The 25943-nt window shown below is 29.0% G+C and overlaps 1 protein-coding gene across 2 annotated transcripts in view; it reads right to left on the bottom strand.

Moving 5' to 3' along the window:
* LOC111033980 (agrin-like) overlaps positions 1–25943 on the bottom strand; it is a 183340-nt gene that overhangs the window by 142856 nt on the left and 14541 nt on the right. The window lies entirely within an intron of this gene.

Here is a 25943-nt window from a genome sequence, read left to right as displayed (position 1 = left end):
TGTCTTTATAACTTTTTTATGTTACCTACTTTTCATTATTTTCCCAAACTCAGTTTACTATCAACTAATCTACTATTCGAATCATAAAAAATAAATTAAATGTATAATTATTAAATTTAAATGAGAATAAGACATCGGAACATTGCCGTTTTCCGTTGAAACGGTTTTCCATTGTTATTGATTACTATTAACAAGAAACCACACAGACACGACAGCTTGTTTTAGTCGATATTTTATGACCTGAATAGAATAAATAAAATTTGTACAGTGAAAAAATAACAGAATTTGTAATTGACAAATCCCTAATAATCTGTATTACGCAACAATCTGTTTTGCCAACTATGCTATAAATTAATTTTGTCTGAGCTTCAATTAGATGAGAGCAAAATTAACCAAAGTTGATATCAAGTTGAATGAAGCACTAACACTACAATATTAGACTGAAGTCAACTTGAAGTTAACTTTCTTTATGATAAAAAAAACGTAAATGTTTAACTAACTACGATTAATAAATGAAAAAAATACACTGAGTTTAATTTTAAGGGAAAATAATACTATTAACTTAAATTATTTAGACAAAAAGAATATTTATAAGATTATTGTTACTTATGTATTATAAATATAATTTACTAATGTTCAAAAATATTTCCAGACTTACTAGAAATTACAATTCAACACATGAACAATGAATTAAACTACAAATTATTTTTACATATTTGATTATAAATTATATACACGGTTGAAAAAAGTTTCTATCGTTCTTAATTGATTTCATAAGAGTATCAGGAAAAACACAATAAAATAATATCTTGTTTCTCCCCTCAACAAATATTGCTCTGCAGCTAAAAAATGGCTATGGAACTTATTATTTGCTGCAAAACCACTCTTCTTAATATTTCCGAAAAATTAGAAAAATAAAGAACTATTGACCGAAAAACCCTTTAATACCCTTAAAAGTTAGATGCTGTGTGATATAACAAACTAATAATAATATACAACCCCCTTTTTTGAAAGTTAAGCTGATGAGTGACTTTTTACTAGTGTCAATTAAAGTGAAAATTGCTCTCATAACTTATGCTTATTGCATACTTTATGTTAAATTTATTGTATACATTTTTAAATAATATTAAAAAAGAAGTTATTTCAATAAAGTAACTATTTATGTAGGTACTTAAATAAATAATGCTATTATAAATGTAATAATAAAATATACTTATTACTTATAATTTCATTTTAAGATTTTTCAAAATAAAAAGTACAATTTTTCAAGTATTAAAATACACGTTGTTAATGTTAGCCCGGTAATTTAATTCGTGTTTCAACAAAACTCTACCTAAAACTATCTAACTAGATATTATGTTGTTTCGAAGTATGGAAAAATATCAGGGGTGTTAGTTTTCTAGTTAGTTTCAACGGTGTCCTATAGATATTTAATAAAAGCATCTAAACTTATAGCAAACACAGAATCAACTGTTTTCATAATGCTCGAGTCGTTTTTTCATAGTTGCTAAGGTTATTTAATAACAGTTGCATATAATATAATACTGAAAATAATAAATTGAATTAATAATAAATGCTTTAATGATGATATTGTGGTAATATAATTATTTATTTTTTTAATGTTGAAAGCACATTTTAATAACAAATTTATACATAACATATAACATATATCACATATTTTAAAGTAGTAAATAAATGGTTTGTAGTCCATATTACAATATATTTGCAATACTTTATCAGACACATTTTTATTTGAATAAGAACCTGATCGAAATAATAATGCCATCTACAATATATTTTGTCATTATAATTTTTTGAGATAGAATTTTTAAAACTGAAAAAATATTTTTAAGAATATCATGTAAAGTACGTGAGAGAATGTGTAATCAAATAGGCCACACAAAAGAGTCCCAATGTGAGACCTTTTCCGCCCTCTTTCTTTTTTGTAAGGTAGCAAATTGAGATTTATTTCATCCTTCCTATGTACGGATTTCAAGTAACTGTAACGTGATGCAAAACAGAGGGAAATCCTGAGGCTTTTTTTACTTCATTTCGAAAGGAAACGCTTGGTGAATAAATTGAAAAAGGTGCTATTGAGGTCTCTAACTTTTTTATCACTAATGTGAACAAATATCTCAATTCATTTATCGGAGTCATCTTATCCTCGGTGAAGACATTTTCTTCAGTAAAATGAGTGGAAAATATTTGGTCATATTAGTCAAATATTATTGTTTTTACGAACCACCAAGCTGTATGATAATAAATGTGTAATTTAAATAAATACATAAATCGTATGTTAATAAAAAATATATTAGAAGAAAAAATTATTCTGAAAAGTTTAGTAACCAAAAAATAACAAGAATTCTAACATAAAAAATATTTGATGCATATTGTGGTGTGTCTGGAAAAACTGAAAAAGGTTTGAATGTAAAAAGTGTTTGAAAATATATAAAAATATAATGTACCTACCATTAAATACTCGTAAGTCGTAATAGTTTATTTTTAAATTAGTTTTCATAAATAATCATTAACTATTCAATCTTAGGCCAATTTTAACCAGGAATAATATGTGTATTTTTTTAACAACATTAAGTAAAAACTAAAAATACTTTTTTTAACTATCTTATTTAATAACTATGTTAAATTCAACTTTGTCTTAAACTTACAAAGTTTAAATCTTCATAGGCACATAACGTCTCAATTAAAGCCGTAACGAATATAAAGTTTCTGTATTTTAGTACTATACAGAGGGTTTAAAAAATCGTATGTTAAGTAAGCTTCATTTAACGTGAATATATGTTACTTTTCAAAATTTATTTTTTCTTTGATAGTTTTTAATATATGATATGACATGGCTTTGCCCTATATTAATTGTTCGTTATATTTTCGACCAATATATTGAATTTTATAATAATCCATTACTTAGAAAACAATTAAATTATTTTTTAATTCATTATTATATCAAAATCTTGCAATATAAATATATATATTGTATATTGCTAACAATTGGCAGCACTTTCCGTTATGTAAATAAATCATTTCATTTAATTTGATAACACATCTAATACTTTTTAAAAATAAGCATTCATTCACATTAATACATTATTATTTTGATTCTGATTTGGCCCTAGGTAATTTACAGCCTATAGTATACAACGATCGTGTTTTCAAATTTTACCATGCACATAACAACCACTCAACTTCAACTCAAGGATTGCTAATCATTGCCGACTCTTGTACCATTGTTCATAATATAACTATTTTACCTATATTAGAATATATAAATTATTTTATTTAAATTTAACCCAACCACAATCTGTATCAAAAAAATGTATAGATATTTTCAGTATAAATTATGTTCCTATTATGTATATCAGTAAGGATAAAAATAATAATTAAAATAAAAAGTTTTACATGACAACGCAAGGATCAAAGTATCAAGATAGATATGTCCGAAGGGACAAAATTATATTTAATTTAGATGAATTATTCTCTGGAGATGTAATCTAAATTTGTTTATAGTACCTAGGTAATTAGTCTTATATTCGACAACAAGTATTTCATCTTCTGTATTCGATTTCTTCATCAATTATAATTAAATGCCAATTTTATAAAATTATTTATATATGGTTAAATTAAATAAATCTAATTTAAACTCATTAATACGTTATTTATTTATTTAATTTCTATACAAAGAACCAAAGAAGTCCATCAAATTATAAAAATTAATTGGATAATATATTTTTATAATCTTCCCTAAACAGGATTATTACATCACAAAGATGAGAACATCTCAAAAATCCTCGATCGTTGTTATCCAAATTAATTTTAGTTTAGTTATTTTGGATGTGAAAACACATTTGTATCGGTTGATATAGACAGTGTGTATAGTTGACAATTTTGTACTTATGTATTATAATATATTTTTTCAATAATTATGGCGACATTGTTATTGATATTTAATAAAACTTAATATTATTTATTCGACATTTATATTATTTCTGAAAACCACTCTTTCTCACACACACACACACACACACACACACACACCTAATTGTAAGGAAACTTGATATTTAAGAACAGAATTGAGATCTTAAAATGAAATCTATTTCTACCTAGTACTTGCGTATGAGTCCAACAGCCTCTCATAAAATGAACGGCCAACTAGAACAAATATGGTCCACAAAACCACGACAAGCTTTTTGTCAAACTGTTGACACTCAAAACCCTATCCAGGAAACCTCTCCATCATCACTGACAACTTCACTTCCGAGGGACTTAACACGACGGAATGCGATAGGTATCTAGTACTGTTATATAGAAAATCGCATGATGTGCACAGTGCTACTTCGACTTTTATCTACCCTACGACATCTATTTATCGCTAATAAATAACCATAATATTATCTTGTCGTGCGCTAATTGAGTTTTATGATTACATTTTTATTTTAAGCAACGTGCACTTTGGTTTTTGTTTTAATAACTATTTTTTCGGTGTTTGATAATATCAATTGACTTAGAACATAATTATTGATAGTATTCATAATATCATTAACCTCCATTAGCAATTTTAAAAGTGTTTAACAGTTTATTGACGAATGAAACAATTTATGTACAGGAAGATTCAGCAATCATGCTCACCACCATTTTTTCTTTAATAATGAATTAATTCAAATTCTGATTTTTGGAATTTTTAAACATACTCACACAACAGATGTTCAAATTCTTGAATTGTTTTGTACTACTTTAGGAGTGTTCTGTAGTGATACGAACTTCTGTTTTTCAAATGAGATCCCACTCTTTTACTGTAAATTAATAAGTGGATCATTTTTTTGAAAATGTTGATGTATAACATTCAAAATTGGAATGAGTAGTTTCTTAGTTATTAAAATATTTGTAATAGGGACAATAGTCCTTAAAACTGGCTTTACTTAAATATAAAACAGACGCAAAATTAGCACTAGTATTTATTATACTTGGGCCACTTTTAAAAATTATTTATATCGATATATTAATATAAATTACTACAATTCAAATCCCCATTTTACCCTTAGAATACAAAGTTAAAACTCAAAAACTACTCGTACAAATTTTGAACTTCAAATATCTTTTTGACTTTAAACGTCAACAATTCCAGAAAAATTATTCTCTGTATAATTTATAGTTGAATAGAGGTGTCCTCATTTATAAAACAGAAGTTCGTATCTCCGAAGGACACTCCTTAAGTAGTAAAAAATACCTCAAGAATTCGAAATTATAGTCTAAAAATATATTTAAAAATTAAAATAATCAGATTTTGAATAACTGCATTATTGGAGTAAAAAAGAGGGTGGGTATGCTCGGTGAATCACCCTGTATACTTTATTCAAGCATATATAGTACATATTTTCGTTGCCAACTCTAGCTCTTACAATAATTTGAATCTTTATGATATCATCAACCACATATCTTTTATAAAAAAAAAGTGTTCAGCATATTAACTCAATTAAATAATTAATAGTCTAATGTGTGCACAACATTTTTTTTAGCTATCGCACTGTAGGTAGTTTCCAACTCGTTAAATCACTATATAATAATTAATATTTATATGAATTGATTGTATTTTTTTAAAATTAGTTAATCTGAAATAAAGGAATAACCAAAAAGAACTTAAATGGTAGGTGTAACCTTCTGTGATCTAATTACAAATAGTTTACGTTATGAATACACATATATAAAACACATTCCAAACTAATTTTAATTGTATGTATTAATATAATGTATACAATATGATCAGATGACCGCTTATTATAAGTTGTGATTAAAAAAGTGTTAATTTTTTGTGTTTTTGTGTTTGAAATTCACTCCTAATCATATGTAAATTGCATACCCGAAATGAACAACGTAATATAATTTTAATAAACGTCCATAGTTGATTTTTGAAGAACGTTAATCGAATACTTGTCATATAGAAAAAATGAATTCAAAAAGTTCTGAAACAAATTAAAAACTAGGTACCCTTGAATAAAACGAGTATAATTTAAGTATCCTTCAATTGACTATATTATAAGTACCAAGTACGTGAAATTTTTAAACAAACGTTTAATATTCTAGTTATAATATTTATATACTAACCTGCTAGTTTATATACTAAAATACTAAATAATAATGGCATTCTCACTACTTGAATAATGGCTGTGTATTTTTTATGGTCGTTAAAAAGGTTAACGAGCATGATATTCACAGAAACCCATAGAAAATAGTTACGTGCAACAAGAAACATCATGTTTTATTCTTGAGTATTTCCCGAGGGGTAAAAAGAAACCAATTTTAATATAAAGAACATCTATTAATATTTATATAAATAATTTCAATCATAAATGCAGTCAATCAAAATAAAACACTAGGAAAAATCTGTAAATCAAATGTGACCTTATTGCTCAGGTAATTCACTAAGTATAACATAATTCTAGTTTAAAATTAGTAACACAGTTACTACCAATATATTTTAATTTTCTACGAAATACACTTATAAAGATGTTATCATTTTAATATATTTATAATTTATATTGCTAAGGTGAAAAAGTAAAAAAAAACTAACCGTATCTATTTCAAAAGCTGGCGAAACATTCTATAACTGTAGGTGTCAGTCAATAAACGGATTTTTTAAATTGTTTTGTGTTGCTATAGTTCAATAATATAAAAATATGAAAAAAACTTAACATATAATAAATGGTTTTGCAGCTGCATATTAATTACACCCACAACAAACCACATACATAATTTGCATTATTGTTAATACATTGTTCATAACTCTTCTAATTTAAAATTTACATTTCCATTGTCATTGTATATTTGTATATGATAATCATATTTTCTATTATCATATTCTAGCTACAGCCGACTATAGTCTAGAAATTATATTAGTATTTTTGGAGTATGTCGTTCATTATTAATCTTCAAAAAGTTAAATATAATTGATGTAAGAACATAATTCAAAATATTTTTATGATTAAATTAATTTAACCGTTGTTTAAAAATATACTTTTACACCTATAGTACTTACACGGATTGATAAAAAGAAATATCTAACATAATGTGAGACATAGCGGAAATCATGTAAAATAAAAATATTGTAACTCACCTATGATCTATTACATACTAAAATAACTTATACAGTTAACATGAGCATTATCAGAATAACATAAACAATCTGAGTAGATACTATTTACTTTTACGATGCACACTTTCATAATATTATTATCTTCGCTATTGAAAAATATGGAAATATATCGGTAGCTTATATTTTTAAATAGTGATTTATTTTTTAAACAATGTAAATAATGAGAGTAAGTTGTAGACAGCAATCAAAAACATTATCCAATGCCAATATAAAAATTTAAAATAATAAGTAATTCCCACCAAGTATTTGAATTAAGATAATATAAAATATTTTATGAATTTAAGTAACAGTCTTAAGTTATTATTATCATAATTATTGAGGAAAAATAATTTAATCTATATTATATCTTGTTTTTTGTCCATGGACTTGCATCAGAGATTTTATATAGAATAAAATTGATGGTCAATATACAAAATGATTACTTATATTTACAACTCGATTTATCTAAATATTTATTGAATGGTCAAACCAATACATATAGTAAGAAAAATTGGTAATATTTCTTAAATGCCTTTCAAAGAAATTTAATTTCTGTGTGAATTCAGAACAATATATAAACTATTCCTACATACATCAACTATAGGACCCTAACAATAAAATATGATGATGATGAATAATATAGATGTGTGCATCATTATATGCGAATTATATGTTATTATATTAATAGATTGAAAAAATATAGATACATTATGATAATATGACATTGTATAGAATAATAAATAATAAATCCGATTTACAGTTACGAAAATGTTCCCTGGCTTCGATACATTTTTAGAGTATTTAATAAATCTTCCATTATATTCAAACGGTAAATATAATAAATATAATTTAGATTAACGTAGTTCAAAACAAATTCAGCTACAGAAATTTGTTCAAAATTTATTACTATATTTTCAAATTAAAGTTTGTAATCGAGGAAGCACTTATACTAAACAATTAGTAAAGTTACACGTGGAAAAAGAATGTCATAACTCGGCCCCTTCACTTGGCCCACAACATTTGGGTAAGTTACAACTTCGAAATAGTTTTCCTTAAAGAAGGTTACATTCCAAGTTCTATAACCAGTGGTTTTCACGAACATAAATTACACCCTCGGTATTCAGTTAATTTTAGCAATTCAATTTATGTTCACGATATTATTTAATAGTTATGGAACGCCTGCCTGGGAGTTGCCTAGCACAGCCTATCCTGTCCTAGATACTTTCGTATTTATACCTTGAATTTACAACTCTAATTGCAATTATTGTCGACGCTAAACGACAAACATAGACTAATATAAGTACCTCTTTCCTACCATACGTACTATTAATGCAATTAAGGTTTAGCGCAGTTTCTTAACAACCTATACGTAAGTATATACATGAAATCTAAAACGTCTTGAAATGCTATATACATACAGAAAGTGAAATGGTAGAAATTACAGTTAATTTTATACTCTTGAAACTCCCCAATTAACAATTTTGTAGATCTTTGAATCTTTGATAATGTTATATGTTATACCTACGTATATATTGCGGTAGTAATAATTGTATTCAACTATGTAAGTATAATATAATATTTAAACAGGAAATGTGTAACTATAAAGGTAACATGGAATAGTTTGAACGAATGACCTTGAATTTGATTCGGGTTTTTATTATCGCATAAAGGACTTTATTTGTCTTTTAAAAATTTTAATTTTAAATTTCTTTTACCACGCAGCAAAACAAATTTTTTTTAAACTACTTTTACTTTTAAAGTTTACCATAGAAATTGACTGATTCAGATAGAATTAAAGTTTCAATTTATGAGAATCGTTTTCATCACACTTTTAACAGTCAATAACATACGATTTTACAAAATAATATGACCATGTGATTTCGTGTAGTTTATAGGACACATATAAGTATTTAATTTTTGTTCTATTATCTTTCTTTAAGACAAAATATTATTATATCTCAATTTAATTATAATTTTTAAAAAAAACCAAGGTATAGAAACGGTAGTGAATGGATAAAATTAATTAAAAATAAAATAAATATAATGAGGATTGAGGAATGAAGAGTGACAGGAAATTATGCTAAAACCATAACAAATCTTAAAAATATTACAATTTACAGTTTGTTATTGTAATTTCTTTATTTTCTAACGTAAGTTTGATATTGCAGTTTAGTATACCTACAGGGAATGAGATGACCAAAATCTTAACTATATGATTTTAAAGGCTTCCATATGATACGAATTTAAAATACTTGGAAATTGAGCACTAGTCAGAAATTATTTAATTTTGATTCATTTTAAATTTCAAACCACGGGAGGATAAATTTAAAATTATTAATTAAATAAAAAAACATTTACAAATGTGGTAATGTAAAAATGATTTTAATTATTCATCGACAATTGTCCAATTATTTGTAAATGTTATATAAAATTGAACTGCATTATCATATTTTAATATTTTAGAAAAGTGTATATTATATTTATTTTATTAACCACGTTATAAAGTGTAACTATTATAAGTTATAAGTATTATAAGCCATTTGTGGTCTCAGATGTGTTATGACTAAATGTTTGGGGTACTTTATAATGACCCGTTGGCGATGTATCTGGCTCTTTATTTTAGTACCCAGCCAATATAATCAATTTAGGACTAATTAACTAGGCTCCCAGAAAATTACCCGACAAGAGTATAAGACTGATTAGTGTACAAAATTGTTATAATACTTTCGGTAATATGTGAACGTACGGTTAAGAAAATTTGTATTTTATGTTAATGAACTTCGATTATTATTATTATATCCAAATTAAACATAAGTTAAAAAATAAGACTTATCAACTTGTATTAGTAATTATTGTAATGCCGTAAACAAAAAAAAATATATATTGCTGCAAATTAATTTAGATGCTTAAACTTTTATTTCGCCTTCATAATATGTATTGTATTATAGGGTAGACGCATAGTGTCTACATCATATACTTACTGCTAATCACTTTTCTATATAATACAATTATTTATAACTGCAAAGAATAGATGCCTAACATGGTTATACGTCAATTGGCTTAATTTACCATATTACTCGCACGATTACACGACTGATAATTAAAAAGTATACTTAAATGGTATAATATTATATTCCGTATATTTCATCATTATATATTTATATGTAATCACTACTTAGTATGATATCACAAACGAGCAATATCATATGAATATAAAATATATTATGTATATTAGTGATATTACTATGAACCGGCTTCAAAATTGATGATAGTATTGCTGTGATAAGAGATAATGTAGTGGGACATTGTTTCCGAGATGCATATCAACTGGATAACAGCTCTTTTGGGGAGTATCGAGAATGCTCGGCCACAAATAATGATTTTGCACGGATGGCCGGCAACCGAGAGAGGTTTAACGGATCGCTGCTCTCGGTTATCCTAAGTAAATGGAATCATCATCATCATACCCATCTCTTTGGCCGTTAGCTAACACGCGGATTTGACAAGGGTTGTGCGGCGACGAGGAACGATGGGAGGGCTAAAGGTAAAAGGATAGACCCAGTAAAATATCGGTTTCAACAATGCTCCTGGCGACAGAGATTTATAATGTTTTATCGAACACGAGCGTTTCGAATATATCAGAAACCATTTCCAGGTATACCTATATAAAGTCCGGGCTTTTAGAATTATGCATAATTTATGATAACGAGATAAGCTATATATTATGTATAAGTAATAAAGTGGCGTCAGCCTGGATAATATTCGAGGACGAACAGACACAAAGACAGACAGACACACACACACATGCGCACACACACGTGCGCGCGCACCCGCTGCCACGCGGGTACCCGTGGACAAAAATGATGTGGGGGAAAAAAAGTAAAAACAGGAACGTCACGTAGAGGCTTATAACCTTTTCCCCTCTAACTTTTTGAGTACAATATAATTTCATTACACTGTGTATTTTTTTTATATTTTTAATGGTATGTATATATTTTTTTTTCGGTCACCATTATAATACATCTCCACGCACCACAAATGTGATTTTATATTATAATATATTTATTAGAAAATCTCCCATTTGCTTTGTATAACGTAACCTAAGAAGGTGTTAACTATTTACTATAAAATCCAATCAGCTGTGATCAATAATTCTAAGATAGATAACGTCGACTAAAATAATTATTAATTTTGCTTGAAAAAAATGATGAATTGGAATGTCATAAACTCAAATTTTAAATAATAATATATTTAATATTAGGGCCATTTACCCGTTGTCCATTACATATTTTATTCACGTATTCACTCAAAAAAAAAAAAAATATTATTATAGAACATGATCAGAAATATTTTAGGAGTTTTACAAATTTTGTCGATTTCAGAAGGAGTTAATTTGTATTAATTAATACTTCACGATAACGTTAAGAAAAAATATTAATAAATACATCATATTATGTATGTTAAATGTTAATACTTTAAATAGCTATAAGTTTGACGTTCGTTGGATGGTAGACCACGGTAGTTTCCAGTCACTTTATCACACAGTCATGTATTTATAGCAAGATGGCTGCCACTTTCAAAACCCCTCTCAACAATCTAAGTTTATGTATGTTGTAGATATTACATTGTAGTTATTAGTTAATAATGTATTAACTCTTTGAAATTAAAGCGTATAGAATAATATTTAAAAAAATGTATACCATAAACATAATATACATATTAAATTGTAGTAATTTACAGAACTCGGCTTACCAACTGAATGTCTAGAATCTAGATAAAACAATTCAAATAATTAATTTAGACATTGACGTTTCGAAGCATTATAATAAATTACTACAGTATAATGTTATCTAATGACCAATATTAAAGTTGTTTTGTATACAGTCAATGTACACACGAAATATTATATATTATACTTGATAAAATATTATGATGAACAGTTCAATGGCGTCTAGTCAAGACGCCGTGAGACTCGAAAATCATTTGAATGTTTTTTTTTTTTTACCGAAAGTCTAAAAAAACAATACGTTGTGATTACACACAGTGTGCCACAGTGTTCGATTTGTGTGGCACAATATCTTTTTAAAAGGCTCGCTCCCAAAGCAATAGCAGTATATAACTGGAGTTATAAATCATCGAATCTATAATGATATATGTTTAATATAATAAGGTATTATTATGTACAGAAATAGCTTGCGCTTAATCCGGGGGCACATATAAATGTCTGACAACAGACGAGACATTTGGTGAAACGGAAACAATATTATTATTACTACTGCCGCGTTGTGTATTATTAATTCATAACAATTTCGATAATAATATCATATAGGTAGTAGCTACCTACTGGTTATGTTTTGCGTAAACATAATATGATATCGATACGAATATAAGCTATAAATGCATATACACAAACGTATTATATTAGGTTATAAGGCACGCAGTAGTAATTTCCCAGGTAGACAAAACTATGTTTATATAAATTAATCTATGTGGTCGATTCGAAAACAGTTGAATTAGAAAAAATATAATGTTATTACTCATTATTCATGTATTAAATCAACGATGTATAACTCTATATTATTATGGTCATAAATATTTATATTAACTCTACCTACGAAATAGCTATTATAATTACATTTTTAACTTAATTAAAAATGTAATTATATATTTTTCGCTTACATTTTTAGTATTAAGGGTACATTTACACACGATCCGGCCATTTTATATAATACTGTGTACAGCGTGTAGGAAGGCGGCAGTAATATTGTAATATTTTCACCAACGTACAACATGCGAGGTTTCTGAACAATGTATCCTTAAATTAAATTTTAGAGAAAAGATAAATTAATATTAAAGATAATTAATTAAGTGTGTGTAAAGTAAAAAACCGAAAGATTACGCAAAACTTATAGAGCATGTTTACTGGCGCGTGTGTTTAGTTTTGGGTGGTTGGAAAACTCAGTCATGTAAATACGGTATTATATACCATAAATAGTTTAAAACACTTTTCGTTCTAACATGTTACGTTTCGAAGAGAGCAGCTGGAGATTATTATAGTAAAAAAAACGCGATGACAACTGTCCGAATTCGTGCCGAATCGATTTGTGCGATCGATTCGTTCTACGTTGTGGAGCCAAACGGAATAATGGATCCACATGAACAGTTTTTCTGATTTTGTGAACATATACCTACGTGCCATCGCGACCATCCAACTTTCGGGGTGGTCTACACTTATTAATATATAATACCTGGCAAATTTTTTAGCGCACGCAAAAGGTCACGAACCACCACCACTGGTTCATCAGAAATTTACCACCAGTCGTACACGCTCGGTATGTATGTATTTGCGAATAATTTGGTGCATATTATTATAATATTATACGCGTAACCTTGTGAGTAATAACCTGATTGTGCGATATACATATTTTTTTTTGACAATCGTTTATTCGTTCCGAATTTGTATGATCAAAGACAAAATAACTAATTCCTAAATATGTCGTTATTTTTTTTAAAGCGTTGAATAATAAATAATATTTTTTTTAAAAAATCAATAATAATTACTCGTAACTTTTATCATTACGATAAAATTCAATAACATATATCTAATTAATATACCTACACGCATATAAGCCATATTATATAATATAGATACTTGTTAATAGCGAGTAGCGTTTGTAATTACGGCCTTACTGTTTCGATTTATAAAAGAAACTACGACGATCCATTGTCTTACCAGCCCATTTGCCAATCTCAGGCCAGTTAACCACAGAGTGTAATAATATATGCAAGTAACAAAAAAGAGGGCCACACAAACTTGTCTTTGTGCACTGCGTATTAACCAATAATACTTTAAGCCGAAAAACTTTCTTACACTTTTTGACACTTTATAGTATTGTTAGGAGTTAAGGCTTTTGTGGATACATTTAAAAATTAAATTTCGGAAAATTGCAACTGATGATACGTTAAACTGACACAACGATAATAAACCCATAGATTATTATTATTGCTATTTATTACGACACGAATTACATCAGGTCACTCGCGTTAATTTTGTCTAATCGCAAATGGGTTATGTGAGCAGTATACATATTTGATATTATCATATGTATAGGTGTTCAATTTTTCGCGACCATTGATTTATGCGTAGGTAGACGATAATATAATTTATCTGACGTGGAAATTAAACACTCAATCATTCCACGTCGTTTTCGATTGGAAATTTGTCGTGTTTCGAATAAAATTATTGGGCGCCAGAGAGCTTTTTCGCAGCAGCCATAGGATAACAACAACAACAACAATAATGGTAATATAACGTTGTCGGGGGAGTTTTTGAAATTAAAGTATGCTCTGGCAATTAATACCTTCGGTGTTTTCCGATGGGAGGAGAATACGTTTCGGAATTTCGGTTGGCCAAAACAAACGGTTCGACGGTTGCAATCGATTTTTAAACTTGTTCATCGGCTCTCGACTCACCCCCCCCCCATCCTTCCTGCTACAACCGCTCTTCAGAACTCCACCATCACGCCTTTCCTACCCCTTGCCCTAGACATGTCGACCGCCAACCCCTGCCCTTGATGCCTACAACCTCCCCCTCTCCCCGAACGTACACCGTCGCGCGATTTACATCTGGCTACCACTTTTCGGGTCATGGCGGCCGCTGTATATAATAATATTATGTATATATAATATATACATACATATATTGAAATAATATAATATATCATTATAAGCGACGTTTCCACAGAGGCAACACGCGCCCGTTGCTCCCGACAGCACGTCAAATGAATATACTTGTATAATAAATTTGCAGTCGGCCAAACACCTCCGACGCAACCGCCAAATCGGCGTACGACCATGCATACCATTCCACCCCCTTCCCCCACAACTCCATCCAACAACCGCGTGGCTATCCGTCGCAGGCCCTCGTTATATACGACCGATAATCGTTTTTTTTTTTTTAATTGCCTTATTGTGTTATGATTTTTATCATCATTTACCTTTGTTGTGCGCAGACAGCGGTATATTGTCGTAATAATATTAAGTCTGGTGGTGGGGCCGGTATAATATAATATAATGTGCAAAAAAAAAAATAATCTATTACCTAAGTACAGTGTTATTTTATCGGGATTTCTATCGTAGAGCATGTCCACGAACGGAAAACTATAATAATATCAAACAATAAACTATACCTGGATGGTAATTGTTTTAATAATAATATAAAATATGTGTTTGAAATATAATAAAAATGAGTTCTGTGTTCAACCGAAAGGAAGTGACCTTTCGTTTACTGAAGAATGTGAAACTGAACAATTAAATAAACATATTTTTAGGTTAAAATACTAAAATCGTGCACCACGTTTGGTTCAATTAAATTAATAAATTTATTATTCATAACAATAAAATCAACAATAATATTTTATAATATCAATAAATTATTTATTTATTTAGTTATATTATCATTACATGTTCGTGTTTCCAAATTGTATAGGTACCTACATATTTTAATGTTTATTATTCGTTTGCAGTAAATTAATTTCAGCATTTAAAATGAAAATAAAAAAAAACAATAATAATCGAATATTTGATATTATAATTAAGTTGTGTTTTGTTGAAGAATCATAAGCAAAACTTTTGATTTCTGTTATATGAATATTAATATTGAAATTAAATGAACCAAACACTTGAAACTTTTCAAAACGAATTCTCATTTTTGCGTGGTGAAACTTTATTTTGTCATTATGAGTCATAGTTTTAAGTGTACATTTATTATATTTATTAAGTTAATAATCACAAATTTACAATGTAGAACTTTAAAACTACTTTGTGATTTTACTATCGTATCAGAACACTAAAGAAATATAAAATATTACAATTTGTAGTGTAATCTATGTATAGTTCGCGAAAAATATACAAAAAAGTTATTTGTATGTTAATACTATACAGTCAAAGGCCATGGTTAAAATAACCACAAATTAATGACATTTGAATAAATTTGTTCCATAAGTATCGATATTTTAATTTTGAAGAATGTTAATTTGTACGATACATACACAATACATTTAATATAAAATTAACGTTCCCTGATGGATTTTTAATGTTAATGTAATTCAGATGCAAATGGTTTATAAAAATTATAACAAAAATAGTTTCCATAAATATTTTATACCATGAAAACTATTAACTTTTATATCTAACAAAATGATCTTATTGAATAATATTTGAAGCCGTTCAGAAAATTATTTTGAATGCAAATCTCAAATTTTTAAGGTCGACTACCTTAAAATTAAGAAAGAAAGATAAAAATGGGCGATTTCGTGATTTTTCAAATGTTCCTTGACAATCTAGAGCATCCAGACAGGTCTTTCATGACAAAAACATGAATTGCATAAATTAAACTTATTCATTACAAAATATAATGAGATTTTTGAACTGAAAAAAAGAAAAAGGTATTTCTACTATCATTTATCGTTATAAATTATTTATTTATGTATAAGTTGGTATTCTTTTTAATATTTCATTTTCTTGAAATAAATGCATTAATCCATTTTAGAGAATTGAATAAACATTATTCAAGTAATTATGAATAATAATAAATTAAATCTCAATTGCGTCGATTTAATTATCAAGTACGTTACTAGCATTTTATTCCACGATGAATTAATATAGTACAATAGTAAAATAATCAGAATTATATAAAATGAGATAGTGTATTAATTGTGAATAAATAACACTACATATTATTATATATACAATATGAAATATACATATCACAATAATAAACGCAGAGTTAGAATCTCTTATATGATTGTAAAAACTATTGAAATAAGTCGAAATTGCACCACGTTGTGTGCTTATAATACATTAACGCCTATATTTACTTATTCACAGGGAAAATTATAATTTTATTTTTAATGTATATTGTATAATATAATAATAATGTATACTATTGTCACTCAACTTTTCTAATTTAAACAAAATTCAAATATTTATACTGCGTTATAATAATATATAAATCGCTTTATAATAAAATATTAGATTGGGTTCACAGGCTAAAAAGGTACCAACGTTTTTATTCAGTTGTATCAAGCTTTTAAGATATGTATAAATTAAATTATTTGACAATAATAAATATTATTATTTAAAAACTAGGTTGAAAAAACAATCATAGCTAATAAGAAAAATACAAAACAAATCATACTGTTTTTACTATGCGCAGTAACAATATAAAACAATACATTTGTAAAAACTAGGTTAAGATAACATTTACTTAGTGAAATAATAACTAGTATGTAGTCAATAAGTACGATTTAATAGGTTAAATAATCGTGTAACTCGATCACTATAATTGAACTCCGTTTTTAATAAAGTAGTTATGCTATTGTTTGTTATTTTATTTGTGCATTTATCGGTGTATACGAATTTTCATTAATTTACATGAATAACATTGTTTTTATTTTTATTTTGTTCACCTTTTTCCTACTATAATTCAAAAAAGATGGTAAGCTAAAATATTACACAACATTTAATTTAGGAAATCTAAGCACACCGCTGTCACGTGATAAATTGTTCTCGCATCTTACAAGACGTGTATGATAAGACGTATAATTAAAATAATGTAAAAATGCTGTTCAATACAATGACGGTAACACGGCGCGTTGTATAGGCAAATCAGCTACACCACATTGCTATGGCCACAGTATTTTTATTATTATATTATTTTCTTCGCGATAATATTAATTAATACAATACCTAGGTACCTCATTCTTTGTTTCGAAAAAAAAAAATAATAATAAACGCAACAACAATAATGCACTACCCTTTAATTAGCGGCGTCGGAATTTTGTCACGGCGATGATTGGCAAACGTTGGCCGGGTGGTGCCGAGTGACGTGAAAGCATCCGACGCTTACATACTTTGCTTATTTATCGGAGGCGACATACACGATGTGGTGAAAACAATCAACAAAAAAAAAACAACGTAATAACAATAACGATGTAATGTAATTATAACAGCCGATAGTAATAATCTACGGCAATACGCCATCCCCGTCGGGTTTCCGGGAGAAAACCACCCACCAGATAATCGACGAACGGCCACCATAACGTACTTCTTTCACATCGATCACCGTCGTTCGCCGAGCACGGCTGCTGCGCGATCTCGGTTTTTTTTCCGGGGATTTTATACGCGATACGTGACTGACGTTTTTTATGCGCCGTATTTCTAAATATATATATATAATAATGACATAATAATAATATATAGACACTCGGCTCTAAGTATAAATAATAGATATCGTACAAAATGCGTATTGATGAAAAGTGACGGGCGTGTGTGTCATGATATATATTATATATTATGTATATATACCTACCTATGTATAATATTGTATTATTTAGACGTTCGCTTTTGCGATAGGCAAATATTTATGATATAATAATATATGCACGTTTACGTCCCCTAGTCTATCCTAGCAATCCTACTACACGAGTTGTATATTATTATTATTATTATAGTACAACGATATAATGTAATAAAGAAAAATATAGGCAGAGTCCCTGCTGCTGTTCAATATGTGCTGCTCCGCTAACCATTCGGCGGGAGATGCGTTTCAATTTTTGCAACTCGCTATAAAGGCGTCATAATGTTATCACTCAATTTTAATAGACAGAGAATACGTATTGTAAGTAATATTATTACGCAAGGCTGAAGTCGGAGACTGCAATTAAAGATAAATAATTTGTATCACTCTATGTAATGATGGATATAGTTCTAATATTGATGTACATAGGTGATGTTTATGTTTATTTAATAAAAAATATACCGAATAGATAAATTAATGCAATTTTAGTAATTGTTCATACTTCTGCAACTCCAATAAACTTAATAGTGTATTCTATTTAAACAACCTATCTTAAATTCAATAAATTGCACAAAATAAAAATAAACACGGTTGTACTCAATACAATTTTGGTCCAGAGAAATGGTCCTAGGAAAACCATCCCGAAATACGACCACGGACCATAATAAGGGTCTGCACTACACAATATTGTAATTATAATAATTATTATTGTTATACTTTTACGTAGGTACTATTAATAATATACACGTTGTGTTTCGAAATAGTTAAGAAACTATTTTTCTTAAATTGCATCAATTGTTATACATGTGAAACTTTAAAATATAAAAGCGCCTGTATGAATAAAGCCCACCCATAAGCAATATATATTTACATAACATAATTATATTAAATATAATATTATCTAAACGTACAGATTTTATCTATAATAATTTGAATTTGTTAATATTTTTCTTCGCTGTTTACCGTTAGCAATTTATATCCTAGCCAGTTCACACGCTCGTGTTATATCAAAAGTTAAGACTATATTATTATGATGCCGTTGCACGGCGATAATAATATTTTTGAACAATATTATAATCGGTCATGCGGGTTCTAAGCAAAAAACTCTCTGAAGGTCCCACGATTTTGTGATTTCTCGGCAAAGTAATAGGAACTGTTACGACTAAGGTAGAAATCATTTAAAAATAAGTGATTATAATTTCCATTCGCTCACTGTTATACGTGCCGATAAAAATGAAATGGAAAATGTACGTGATGTCTGGTTTTTTCGTCGTAGAGATGTTTGGAAAATAATGTGTACACAACGTGTTAGGTTTTATAATATGAAAAATGACAAAAAAACGACATTTATTATCTCATTTTACGCCACGTATAGCTAGAATAAATCATAATTAGGACCAATACTAAACATTGATATTATACAGTATTAAATTAAAATTAATATGTATACATGTATTTATCAAGTATGTGTGTATGTGTGCACTATTGCACTATGTATTTGCAACATTGTATGTTGTAGTTGTATATATCGTATGTATGTATGTACGTACGTATGTATGTATGTATGTATGTATGTATGTATGTATGTATGGATGGATGTATGTATGTGAGTGTAGTAATAATGATACATTTGAACATTTCGTATAATATTAAATGTATATCGTAATAAAGTGTACAGGGATCAGGGGGTAAATGAACCAACGAGATTTTTGTTTTCGACGGTCAAAATAATACAGTCGCCATTTGGACTCATCGCCAAAGAAGAGCAATGCGTATTCCACCAAATTTGTTCACACACTTCGACGATACCATATTTTCATATATATAATATTTATAGTCTATTATCAACCTTTTAAACTCAGTCAAGCGCCAATGGCGGAATAATAAACGACATTTTTATCTACCAGAAACATACACATTTTATTATTATAATTATATTCTCTCACCGTACAAAATGTAACATGTATGTAGTTTCATAATATATTATTTTATATTCTTTATAATAATATTTCTCGATTATTTACATTTAATTAACGAACGTGATATTGTTCAATTTAAAAACAAAAAAAAAACTACAATAATTACGGTAGGTATGTTGGAAAAAATCATTAAAAAATAATTGACAGCCCTATTTATTTGTACATGAATAAATTGTTTGTACGCTGATAGTTTACTATACTACATAATAATATCAACACAAAATAAAACTTAAAATAAAATAAACAACAAAGATATAAAATGTATCGTGTTATTTCGGTTTTGGTTGTAATAAAATGTCGAGGGTTTTTAGAATCTACTGAACAACATATAACATATATCCAAACATTCCTCTGCGTTGTGTAGTAGTAAACCATGTAAACCTAACCTTTATTTGGTAGACTGTAATTATTCGGAAAAAATGTCTTATGCGTTTGATACGATTAAAGATCTCTGTTAATTAAAGTGAACGCAGTAGGTAATTTCCAATTAGACATTAGATGGTGAGCATCAATTATCTAGCGACACCCCAAGAGAGATTTTTATGCCAAAACTATGCCAATTAGACAATTTGACAGCTAACCTTTAAGTTCTCCCGCATACAACTGCGTATAAAATCGTGGTCTCGTAATCGTTGGAGATATGGTTCGACTTCACGTTTCACGCGGGCCATTAATATTAATCCTTCACAATTTATAACATAATGTTGTGATCTACGCATGACCCACATGCTGAAAACGATAATAATAATATTATCATGTAGCGCCGTCAGGACCCTAAACAGTGAACAGAGTGTCCATTGTCTTATGAAAACAAGTTGTGATATTAAGATGTAATGACTAAGCTTTCCATAAGAAAAAAATTCCTCTCACTCCTCTCATTCACTCTTTTGATATATTTTGTATTGGTTTACGGCCTGTTTCGAGCTATGCGCATGGGCCAAACCGATCGATTTATTCGGGAATACTGATTGAAATGATGGGTACGACCAAAACTGGTTCAACATGATAAAATATTTTTCTTGAAAAACAATATATTATTTTAGTGGCGCTTGCCGCCTCAACGATCCGCCTAAAATGCAACATCATTTTTCTTTGCACTATTTTTCATATTTTTGTTTTTCTGAAATAATACGCCAACTTGTAAATACTAGTTGAGTTATACCACTCCTCTCACGAGACAACATTTTGGAGCTCTTAGACAAACATCTACTTTGCGCCTTTTATAATATACGAGTATATTATGTAGGTATTATACGTTAATCTATGCTTGGGTTCGGTGCCAACTCAATGTCAAAACTATATGTACCGGAATAATAATCTCCCGGGGCACCACAACCCTCCTGACATCCCTCAGCCATATCGCCGCCAATTTAAAGGGAGGGGGTTGTGAATATTTTCGTGTGCGGAAGACGCTTGTACGCGGGGCGTTACTCGCTGTCCACAAGTCCGTATTAATTATTGTAATATACGGGACGAGTGTTAGTTCTGCTTTGCGTTCAGACGGGAGCGGCGGGTGTGTATACCTAGGTACGTATATTATATTATGTAAATCTAACTCCGATCGTGGCTGCTGCAGCCCACCCGAAGCTGCTGTCTTGTTTCAATTTCGATTCGAGCAATAATAATATTTATAGGTTATAAATAAAAGTAAAATATACAACCAATTGTCGCAATTTTGTTATTTATTGTCATAATAGGTAGGTATAGTACCTACCATTACATAGTTTGCTACAACACGATTGAGCATAAGAACACCTTTTTTTAAGGTACAAATGAACAAATTTGGCCATGTATTAACGAATATAGAAATATAAATGAAAACCTAAATGATCGAGCATAAAAAACTTTGAGATGTTGCCGTTTTCAATTTTTAACTACAATGTAAAAAATTTTTATTTAAATATTTATATTAATTCAAAATAATGTTAGAGTTAAAAGTTTCCGATAAAAATATTGTTTTATTATTTACGTACATATTACAAAAACTAACTGAAACTTTTATTAACGCACTATTATGTGATGTGGCTATATAGGTGATTACTGATCAAACACTACATAAACTGAATTATTTCTATAATAATTCTATAACTGTCACTTTTTTTAATTATTTTATATTTTTCTCCAACGCTGAATGTATAAAACGTCATGTTTTTAACAGTCAGTACATTACAAATTTACAAATAAAACTAATATGTATTGCTAATTAATTGATACATAACAATATTGTCCATAAGTCTAGGCTCTCCGCATTTAAGATCAATTTTGTTTAAAACTTCTCTGCTCGTTTAGTTTGATATCATAATAATTGGTGTTATAATACGTAAAAATGATAAATTCGAGATTTTCTGCAATGTGAATGTGACAACGATGCATAAAATATTCTATACTAAATTGTATCACCCGTTATTATCTTCCCAACATCGTTCGATCCGGACTATCGACATTCCGAACTGTGTCGCGTCGTTATCCTGTCGCCGAATGTCCCGCGAATGGTTGAAAAACATAAATATTATGAGGTCTATACAGTATAATATTTTTATTGCCAGTGGCAGTATCGTAAAACAGTGAATGCATTTATGTGGGTTAACCCGCTTACACCAGAAATATGGCTGCGTGACACGACAACCCGATAAAATGCTTATTCCTACGATAATACCTCTGATGTTTACGGTTCAGCATTAAATAAAAAAATAAAATTTCGTTTCAGAAAAGTTACACTGTGAGTGAAAAACTTCTGAAATCACTTATAACACCTATGAAAAACGTGCTGTATTCAAAATAATTTATTTAAGCATAACTTCGCCAAAAATGCAGATAACTATATTACACCCTCTGTCTCTTTCTAGGTCAAAAATAATAAAAAATAAATGTAAAACCATGATGCTGGACACGAAGTCACACATTTGTGTTAAGTGCACTCTAAACAAAAATTGTCGTGGAAATTGTATAATCATTGTTCAAAGGTCAATGATAATGTATAACGGACGATAAAAGTAAAAAATTATCGTAATAGATACAGTGGAGAATGGAGATATATCAATTTATGGGACATAATATTATGCTATATTTATTATATTACAAATTTATTTTTTATAACCCGTTTTTTTAGCAGCGTGGAAAATATGAGTAGCATTCTGTTGTAGGTACACATATTTAACGGGTACTGTATATGTCATAACTACATTGTATCCTTGTTTACGAGCAAACTATTATGACATTAAATGAAAATATAATAATTTCTTAGAAATTCGTATGACTTTGCACGTTAGCTGTTACCGATTTTCGTGGAATAGAATGTATCTATTAGTAAATTTCACACTAGCATTGGCACATCATTTCCACTTAGTGTAAAATGGTATTTGTTGGATTTTAATATAGACTACCATAGTTTACAGAATACTAAAGTGGTCAAAATCAATTAAATTTATCTCTCACAATAATGTGAGGGTGCATAATTTTAACCACAATAGTGCTGAGACTCGGAGTATAATATTATTATGATGTGGTGCCTATGGTGTAAGGTGTTATATAATGGAAATTCCTATATGGGTTGGGTATGTCACGATATTTTTAATCCAAAAATGTGTTTTTATTCCCTAAATAATTTTAACTATGCATTACAGCAGTGTATTTACGACAAGAATATAGGTATATATTATCCCTCATATATTTTCTTTTCTCCTAAACCAACTGTATTCAAAATATTGGTGAACCCCTGTTATAATTTCTAGGGTGTCAGAGAATATAATTTCGACAGTGGTCCAGTCCCATCTTTCAATACACTGGTATTGTATGAATAATAATCATAATATATATTATAATATAACCATATATATTATACTTACTTAAACTGTTGTTTTTAATCCAGTTTTTACCCCCATAATATACAGCACTGAAGGACAAAAATTTTTAAATGACAACACTTTCCGTCTGTATATTTTTGTATAGGTACCGAAAGTTTTTTTTAATTCAACACCAAGTCACCCAGTAAATTTTTATGCAGTATTCATTATATTTTAAATAAATATTGATAGGCACTAAAGCCGCTATATTTTTACCATGTAATTCTTCAGATTTTCCGTTTTAAGTTTAAACGAAAGATAAAAGTAAAACGTAATACAATTATTTCAAAGTCTGCTGCTCGCCAATCTCCTACCCTCTTTCTTTTGTGTAAATTAAAATTAAAAAACCAGAAAAATCGCTCTGATTAAAATTACAGAAGTTTTGATTTTTGTAGAAATATCAGGCTTAATATTGTTTAATGATTTTATGTACCTATACAGTCTAAATATTTAAGAGCTAGTAATGGTCACAGAAAAAAAAAATTTCGAAAACAATAAGTATCTGGGATAATGGTGGTGTTCAGCGTTAAAATAGTCACCCTGCATTCGGTAAACTTCTATTTTAGGCATTACAATATATATTATAGTCGTTATATAACATAATCGATGTGCGTAAGACCATGAGATAATATTTCCGAAAAATGTTTTTGTTTTATCTAAGGTGATAAAATATCTCCTTTGACTCCGTCGCTCATCCGCACGCATAAGCACTAATACCTTTCGTATCGTCACCGGCCGTAACTCATTGCATTCTCTCTCGGCTTGTCTTATTGTTTTTTATGTAAGCACCTACCTAATAAAACCAATATGTTCAAATAATATGTCTACACAATAATGTCTATCAGTCCGGCTGTCATAGATTTTAATAACTCTGCCTACCCGCGGTCGTGACAGTACGTTGTTGTAAATGTATAAATTATGTATATTCGACGTATAATAATATATCATGTGCATATACACATATTACGCAGTTTATGTACTATAATATGTATACCGTGAAAATCTATGCCTAATAATATGATTTATGATAATGATAATATTATACTATCTGCACTCGGACACTATAGTTTTCATCGCGTTTATATAATATTATTATTTCCACAACGTATTTGGCTTTTATTTTATCGCCCAACAGTATACCATAGAAGGTTACCTACCTAACATAGGTACTTATACAGTACCTAAGTCAAGGATATACTCATACAAATCATTCGGTCAAGGGGCTTCGGTCGACCCGGCGAGATGGGTAAGTTTTCGAAATATTTTTTCCACACAAATATCATTATACGAAAACGTACAACACGGTCGTCGGTCGTTTGCAATTTAATATTATTATGTCATCAAGTGTCCAACGACCTAATGACCGACACGTACAAAACCATGCACGTCCCGATCGTATTTTATGGAACACGCTTTGCAGCGTAGGTACATCAACGACATCACTTCAATAAGAAGTTCTATAATATCAAAGGTCTAGGTTTCCGAACTACGGCGATGGCCGTACGCTAGAACCAAGATGATGATCAATGCCACATAATCTTCAAAGTCATCATACATTTATTAATAAATCGCGTCCGAAACTTTTTAAGTTATTGATTACAATAATTACGTCTTAGCGAGAA

This window comes from Myzus persicae, unplaced genomic scaffold (assembly GCF_001856785.1).
Source record: "Myzus persicae strain clone G006 unplaced genomic scaffold, MPER_G0061.0, whole genome shotgun sequence".
NCBI classification, from domain to species: domain Eukaryota; kingdom Metazoa; phylum Arthropoda; class Insecta; order Hemiptera; family Aphididae; genus Myzus; species Myzus persicae.
The sequence above is the reverse complement of the archived record's forward strand: the minus strand, read 5'-3'. Positions and strand labels throughout refer to the sequence as shown.